The sequence below is a fragment of the Chiloscyllium plagiosum genome, chromosome 28, assembly GCF_004010195.1.
Source record: "Chiloscyllium plagiosum isolate BGI_BamShark_2017 chromosome 28, ASM401019v2, whole genome shotgun sequence".
NCBI classification, from domain to species: Eukaryota; Metazoa; Chordata; class Chondrichthyes; order Orectolobiformes; family Hemiscylliidae; genus Chiloscyllium; species Chiloscyllium plagiosum.
In genome coordinates this window covers 10,432,228-10,440,190 of record NC_057737.1, presented here as the reverse complement: position 1 = coordinate 10,440,190, position 7,963 = coordinate 10,432,228, and positions in this window count along the sequence as shown.

Here is a 7,963-nt window from a genome sequence, read left to right as displayed (position 1 = left end):
GCAGGGAGTGTTCAGCAGGAGAAGATAAAAGGTAGGGAGGAGGGACTTGGTGGAGGGGCGTTGGAAATGTGATAGGTGGAAAGAGGTCAAGGTGGGGGTGATAGGTCGGAGTAGGATGGAGGCGGAGAGGTCAGGAAGAAGACTGCAGGTCAGGAAGGCGGTGCCGGGCTGGAGGGATCCGGCTGAGACAAGGTGGGGGGAGGGGGGATGAAGAAACTGGTGAAGTCCAAGTTCATCCCCTGCGGTTGGAGTGTTCCCAGTCGGAAGATAAGACGCTCCTCCTCCGACCGTCGGGTTGTTGTGGTTTGGCGGTGGATGAGTCCAATGACCTGCATATCCTCGGTGGAGTGGGAGGGGGAGTTGAGATGCTGTGCTACAGGTTGGTTGGGTTGGTTCGTCCGGGTGGCCCAGAGGTGCTCTCTGAATCGCTCCGCTAGTAGGCGGCCTGTCTCCCCAATATAGAGGAGGCCACACCGGCTGCAGTGGATGCAGTAGATGATGTGGGTGGAGGTGCAGGTGAATCTGTGGCGGATATGGAAGTTTCCTTTGGGGCCTTGGAGAGAAGTGAGGGGGGAGGTGTGGGCGCAAGTGTTGCACCTCCTGCGGTTGCAAGGGAAGGTGCCGGGAGTGGTGGTTGGGTCGGTGGGGGGTGTGGATCTGACAAGGGAGTCGCGGAGGGAGTGGTCTCTACGGAAAGCTGATAGGGGAGGGGAGGGAAATATATCCTTGGTGCTGGGTCTGTTTGGAGGTGGCGGAAGTGACGGCGGATGATGCGCTGTACATGGAGATTGGTGTGGTGGTAGGTGAGGACCAGTGGGGTTCTGTCCTGGTGGCGGTTGGAGGGGCGGGGCTCAAGGGCGGAGGAGCGGGAAGTGGATGAGATGCGGTGGAGGGCATCGTCGACCACGTCGGGGGGGATATTGCGGTCCTTGAAGAAAGAGGCCATCTGGGTTGTGCGTTTTTGGAACTGGTCCTCCTGGGAGCAGATGAGGCGGAGTCGAAGGAATTGGGAGAATGGGATGGCGTTTTTACAGGGGGCAGGATGGGAGGAGGTGTAGTCCAGGTAGAGAATTTACTGTATGAGCAGAGAATACTGATTGGTTGGCAAGTGTACTCTGGTCGGAGCATTGCCATGGAAAGTACACCAATTAAAATATGATTGACAGTTAACTGCTAGGCTACAGTTACATTTTAAAGTTACATTTTCACTCTGGTTTAGTAAATCCTGAGAACTGAACCAGTGAGTGACTGTCATCCATTGGTTGAGTTGTAAAAGGAGTTGTGTGTGAACCTGTCCTTCCTGTTTGGAAAAACACGGCCCTAGGTAAAATAAATGTAGCTTCCAGCACATCCAAATACACTACACAGACATCCTGAATGACAAACCAGATTCAGCATTAGAAGGGCATGGACACATAACATGCCTCTTTCAACTCAACAGATTAGGTGGCAACCACTTGCTAGTCCATTTGCAGTGCTTTGACTAATCATTGTCAACCAGCTTGGTTTCAAATTTAATAGATCCTGACAATTAACTGTCAATCATTACTAATTGGTGCATTCACCTCAGTAATGCCTCTTACCAAACAATCAGCATTCTCATCTCATGCAGTATAAATGTTGGTTTTCCCTTAAATTGGTATGTGTGCAGATTGTCCTGATGACTGCCAGACAGAAACCTTCAGCATACTGTGTCTTAATGCAGCAATACTCAAGATATTTGCCAAACGCAGACAAATGGAATTTGTTTAGAGTCATAGAGATGCACAGCACGGTAACAGACCCTTCGGTCCAACTCATCCATGCTGACCCGATATCCTAAATTAATCTAATCCCACCTGCCAGCACCCGGCCTGTATTCCTCCAAATCCCTCCTATTCATATACCCATCCAGATGCCTTTTAAGTGTTGCTATTGTACCAGCCTCTACCACTTCCTCTGGCAGCTCATTCCATACATGTATCACCCTCTGCGTGAAAATTTTGCCCCTTAGGTCTTTCCCTCTCACCCTAAAATATGCCCTCTAGTTCTGGGCTCCCCCACCTAAGGGAAAAGACCTTGTCTCTTTAACCTACCCATGCCCCTCGTGATATTCTAGAAGGTCACCCCTTAGTCTCCAACGCTCCAGGGAAAACAGCCCCAGCCTGTTCAACCCCTCCCTATAGCTCAAACCCTCCAACCTTGGCACCATACTTGTAAATCTTTTCTAAATCCTTTCGATTTTCACAACACCTTTCCGTTAGGAAGGAGACCAGAATTGCACACCGTATTCCAACAGTGGCCTAACCAATGTCCTGTACAGCCGCAACATGACCTCCCAACTCCTGTACTCAATACTCTGACCAATAAGGAAAACATACCAAACGCCTTCTTCACTATCCTATCTACCTGCGACTCTATTTCAAGGAGCTACGAACTGGCATTCCAAGGTCTCTTTGTTCAGCAACACTCCCTAGGACCTTACCATTAAGTGTATAAGTCCTGCTAAGATTTGCTTTCCCAAAATGCAACACATCGCATTTATCTAAATGAAACTCCATCTGCCGCTCCTCTGCCCATTGACCCATCTGGTCAAGATCCCGTTGTAATCTGTGGTAACCTTCTTCGTTGTCCACTACACCTCCAATTTTGGTGTCTCCTGCAAAATTACTAACTGTACCTCTTAAGCTCACATCCAAATAATTTATATAGATGACGAAAAGCAGTGGGCCTAGCCCCGATCCTTGTGGCACTCCACTGGTCACAGGCCTCCAGTCTGAAAAACAACCCTCCACCACCACCCTTTGTCTTCTACCTTTGAGCCAGTTCCGTATCCAAACGGCTAGTTCTCCCTGTATTCCATGAGATCTAACCTTGCTAACCAGTCTCCCACGAGGAACCTTGTCGAACGCCTTACTGAAGTCCATATAGAACACGTCTACTGCTCTGCCTCATCAATCCTCTTTGTTACTTCTTTAAAAAAATGTAATCAAGTTTGTGAGACATAATTTCCCATGGATAAAGCCATGTTGACTATCCCGAATCAGTCCTTGCTTTTCCAAATGTATATCCTATCCCTCAGGATTCCCTTCAACAAGGGGAAACTTGGTCTGCACAGATGAGTTTGACCGAAGGTCTATTTTCATGCTGTATGACTCTGTGGCTCGATATCAAAAGAGTTACATAATTGCAAGCTTGTTTGACTAAAACCTGGGTCTATGTTCTTCACTTGAACTGGAATGTTATGGGAACAAGTATCAGATGTTCCAATCACCTTGAACCTCTTCTCTCCAACATGGCTGACCTGTCCTTCAATTTCACCAGTTTACTCCATCTCTATTGATTCCCTTCCGCAGCAGAAACCTACTGACATTCTGCTAGGCTCCAGAATTCACATTGTTTTGGGAAAAGCGAGTGCTTGATTTCCAGAACCATAAACACATCATTATGCTATTAACCTCCATTTCTTCAACCTCCTCCATAAAAGCAAACACTGCAGATGTTGGAAATCTGAGGTAAAATTCTAATATTTCATCTGAAATCGTTAACTCTCTATCTCGCTCTCTCTCTACAGTTCTTCCAACATTTTCTATTTCTATTCTTATTGCACCACTTGCTTTTACCAATACATTCTTTCTAAGACCAACAGGGAAGAATGCTTTCTGTCCCTCAAACATACTACTGCCTCTCTCACTTTTAGTTTTAAAATGTCCTTGAATCAATTTTCCATCCCAAGGACAAAAGAATTTCCATAGAATATCTGGATCGAAGCGGTTGAGACTGTTTCTGTTGCTATGAAACAAACACTTCACTCAGATTGAAAATCCAGTTCAGGAGTGAGACTACCACAAACACTGCCCAATACCAGCCGACTGTTGACACCACACGATCGGTATGTGGTCTTGTGCCGAACTCCTCCCCCAACTATCAACGAACCCTGTGCCCATGAGAGACTTGGTCAAAGAAAACAGTCCCAAAGTTTTTCTGAAGACCTACCTGAGTGATGTCCGTGGAAATTAAGGCTCATTAGGTGGGCTCAGAATAGTTGGGGGTTTGTGAAGTTGAGGTAGAAGGCCAGCTGTTATCTTGTTGAAGAATGGAGCAGTCTCAAAAAGCTGAAATATCAACTCCAGTTCCTGGTTACTCTGATTTTACATTAACAATGGATCTAAAAGAAATAATCCTGTGTGGCACCTTGCAGTCCTGTTGGCATTGATAGAATGTAAGAGCCAGGGCTGAATAACGTACATTGTAATGTTGCATTAGTGTGTAGTACCTTATAGCATTCATGTTGACCCCTCCAGCAAGGAATTTCATAGGCTTCTGCCTTCTAAGAAGCACAATCCGTGACCATTGGCCACTCTTGAGAGGGGAAATCATTGGGAAACACATGCACATTAGGAGCAGTACACCATTTGGCCTCTCAAGAAAAATCCACCATTTAGTCAGATCCGATCTGCTGACTACACATTCCTACCTATCCCCCAAGACTCTTTCAGACCCTCTCCTCTTGACAATCTTGAATCAATTCACTGATTCCATAATGGTAATTGAAGGACACTGCTGTGTGCCCTTGGTGTTAATAATCGAGATGCAACTGTCACCATAACACTACAATTTATGATATTTTGCACCGCACTGTTTGATCGATTTCAGTGTATTTAACAATGGGTTTGAGCATATAGAACAATGTGTTTCAGTGCACGTATCAATGGGTTTGGATGTATCTAACAGTAGGTTTGTGTATCTAACAATGGGTTTGTGAGTATCTAACAATAGATTTGTGTATATCTAACATTAGGTATGTGTATATCAAACAGTGAGTTTGTGTGTATCTAAAAGTACCTAACAGTGAGTTTGTGTCTATCTAACTGAGTTTTGTGTATCTAACAGTGTGTTTGTGTGTATCAAATAGTAGGTTTGTGTGTAACTAACAGTGAGTTTGTGTGTATCTAATAATGGTTTGTATATATCTAACCGTAGATTTGTGTGTAACTAACAGTGAAGTTAGTGTATCTAACAGTGGGTTTGTGTGGATCTAACAGTGAATTTGTGTCGATCTAATAGTGGGTTTGTGTATATCCAACAGAGGGTTTATGTTTATCTAACAGTGGGTATGTGTGTATCTCACAGTGAGTTTGTGGATATCCAACAGTAGGTTTAGGTGTGCCTAACAGTGGGTTTGTGTGCATCTAACAGTAGGTTTCTGTATGTCCCACTTTGTGTAACTAACAGTGAATTTGAGTGTATCTAACAATGGGTGTGTGTGGATCTAACAGTAGGTTTGTGTCTATCTAACAGAGGGTTTTTGTGTATCTAACAGTAGGTTTGTATATATCTAACATTGAGTTTTTGTGTACCTAATGGGTTTGTGTGCATCTAACAATAGGTTTGTATATAGCTGACAGTGGGTTTGTGTGAATCTAACAGTAGGTTTGTGTTCATCTAACAATGAGTTTGTCTGTATCTAACAGTGAGTTTGTGTATATCCAACAGTAGGTTTAAGTGTACCTAACAGTGGGTTTGTGTGTGTGTCTAATACTGTGTTTGTGTGTATCTAACAGTGGTTTGTGTATATCTAACAGTGGTTTGTGTGTGTGTGTCTAATACTGGGTTTTTGTGTATCTAACAGAAAGTTTGTGTGTATCTAACAGTGAGTTTGTGTCTATCCAAAAGTAGGTTTAAGTGTACCTAACAGTGGTTTGTGTGTGTGTGTGTCTAATACTGGGTTTGTGTGTATCTAACAGTGGGTTTGTGTGCAACTAACAGTGGGTTTGTATGTATCTAACAGAGTTTGTGTGTGTAACAGTGAGTTTGTATCTATCCAACAGTCGGTTTAAAAGTATCTAACAGTGGTTTTGTGTGTGTCGAACAGTGGGTTTGTACATATCTAACAGTGAGTTTATCTATAGCTAACAGTGGGTTTTTGTGTGTATCAAGCAGTGGGTTTGTCTGTACCTAATAGTGAGTTTGTGTGCAACTAAAAGTAGGTTTGTGCATACCTAATGTAGGTTTGAGTGTATCTAACACTTGGTTTGTGTGAATGTAACAGTGGGTTTGTATGTATCTAACAGTAGGTTTGTGTGCATCTAACAGTAGGTTTGTGTGCATCTAACAGCAGGTTTGTGTGCATCTAACAGCAGGTTTGTGTGTATCTAACAGCAGGTTTGTGTGTATCTAACAGCAGGTTTGAATATATCTAACAATAGATTTGTGTGTGTCTAGCAGTAGGTTTGTGTGTATCTAACTATGAGTTCATGTGTGTTGAACAATGGGATTGTGTGTATCTAACAGTGGGTTTGTGTTTGTCTAAAAGTGAGTTAGTGTGTGTCTAACAACAGGCTTGTGTGTATCTACCGTGAGTTAGTGACTATCTAACAATGGGTTTGTGTGTATCTAACAGTAGTTTTGAGTGTATCCAATAGAGGGTTCGTGTGTAACTAACAGTGAGTTTGTGTGTATCTAACAATGATTTTGTGTGTATCTAACAGAGAGCTTGTGTATCTCTAACATTAGTTTTGTGTCTATCTAAAAGTGGGTTTGTGTGTAATTAACAGTGAGTTTGTGTACATCTAACAGTAGGTTTGTGTGTATCTAACAATGAGTATGTGTGTATCTGACACAGGGCTTGTGTGTATCTCACAGTGAGTTTGTGTGTATCTAACAATTGGTTTGTGTTTATCTAAAAGTGAGTTTGTGTGTATCTAATAATGGTTTGTGTGTATCTAACAGTGGATTTGTATATATCTAACCATGGATTTGTGTGTAACTAACAGTGAAGTTGAGTGTATCTAACAGTGGGTTTGTGTGGATCTAACAGTGAGTTTATGACTATCTAATAGTGGATTTGTGTGTATCTAACAGTGCGTCTGTGTGTATCTATCAGGAGGTTTGTGTGTATCTAACAGTGAGTTTGTGTATATCTAACAGCGGGTCTATGTGTATCTAATGGGTTTGTGTATATCTGGCAGTGAGTTTGTATGAATCTAACAGAAGGCTTGTGCACCTCTAACAATGAGTTTGTCTGTATCTAACAGTGAGTTTGTGTATATTCAACTGTAGGTTTGTGTGTATCTAACAGTGGGTTTGTGTGTATCTAATAATGGTTTGTGTATATCTAACAGTAGGTTTGTGTATATCTAACAGTGGATTTATGTGTCACTAACAGTGAAGTTGCGTGTATCTAACAGTGGGTTTGTGTGGATCTAACAGTGCATCTGTGTGTATCTAATAGGAGGTTTGTGTGTATCTAACAGTGAGTTTGTGTATATCTAATAATGGGTTTGTGTGTACCTAACAGTGAATTTGTGTATATCTAACAGAGGTTTTATGTGTATCTAACAGTAGGTTTGTGTATGTCTAACAGTGAGTTTGTGTGTACCTAATGAGTTTGTGTGCATCTAACAGTAGGTTTGTATATAGCTGACAGTGGGTTTGAGTGAATCTAACAGTAGGTTTGTGTTCATCTAACAATGAGTTTGTCTGTATCTAACAGTGTGTTTGTGTATATCCAACAGTAGGTTAAAGTATACATAACAGTGGGTTTGTACGTATCTAACAGTGGGTTTGCGTGTAACTATTAGTAGGTTTGTGATCATCTAACAATGAGTTTGTGTGTATCTAACAGTGAGTTTGTGTGTATCCAACAGTAGGTTTAAGTGTACTGAACAGTCGGTTTGTGTGTGTGTCTAATACTAGGTTTGTGTGTATCTAACAGAAAGTTTGTGTGTATCTAACAGTGAGTTTTTGTGTATTGAACAGTGGGTTAGTGTATATCAAAAAGTGAGTTTGAGTGTATCTAACAGTAGATTTGTGTGTATCGAACATTGGATTTGTGTGTACATACCAGTGAGTTTGAATGTATCTGACAGTGAGTTTGTGTGTGTGGAACAGTGATTTTGTGTATCTGACAGTGGGTTGGAGTGTATCTAACAGTGGGTGTGTGTGTATCTAACAGTGGGTGTGTGTGTATCTAACAGTGGGT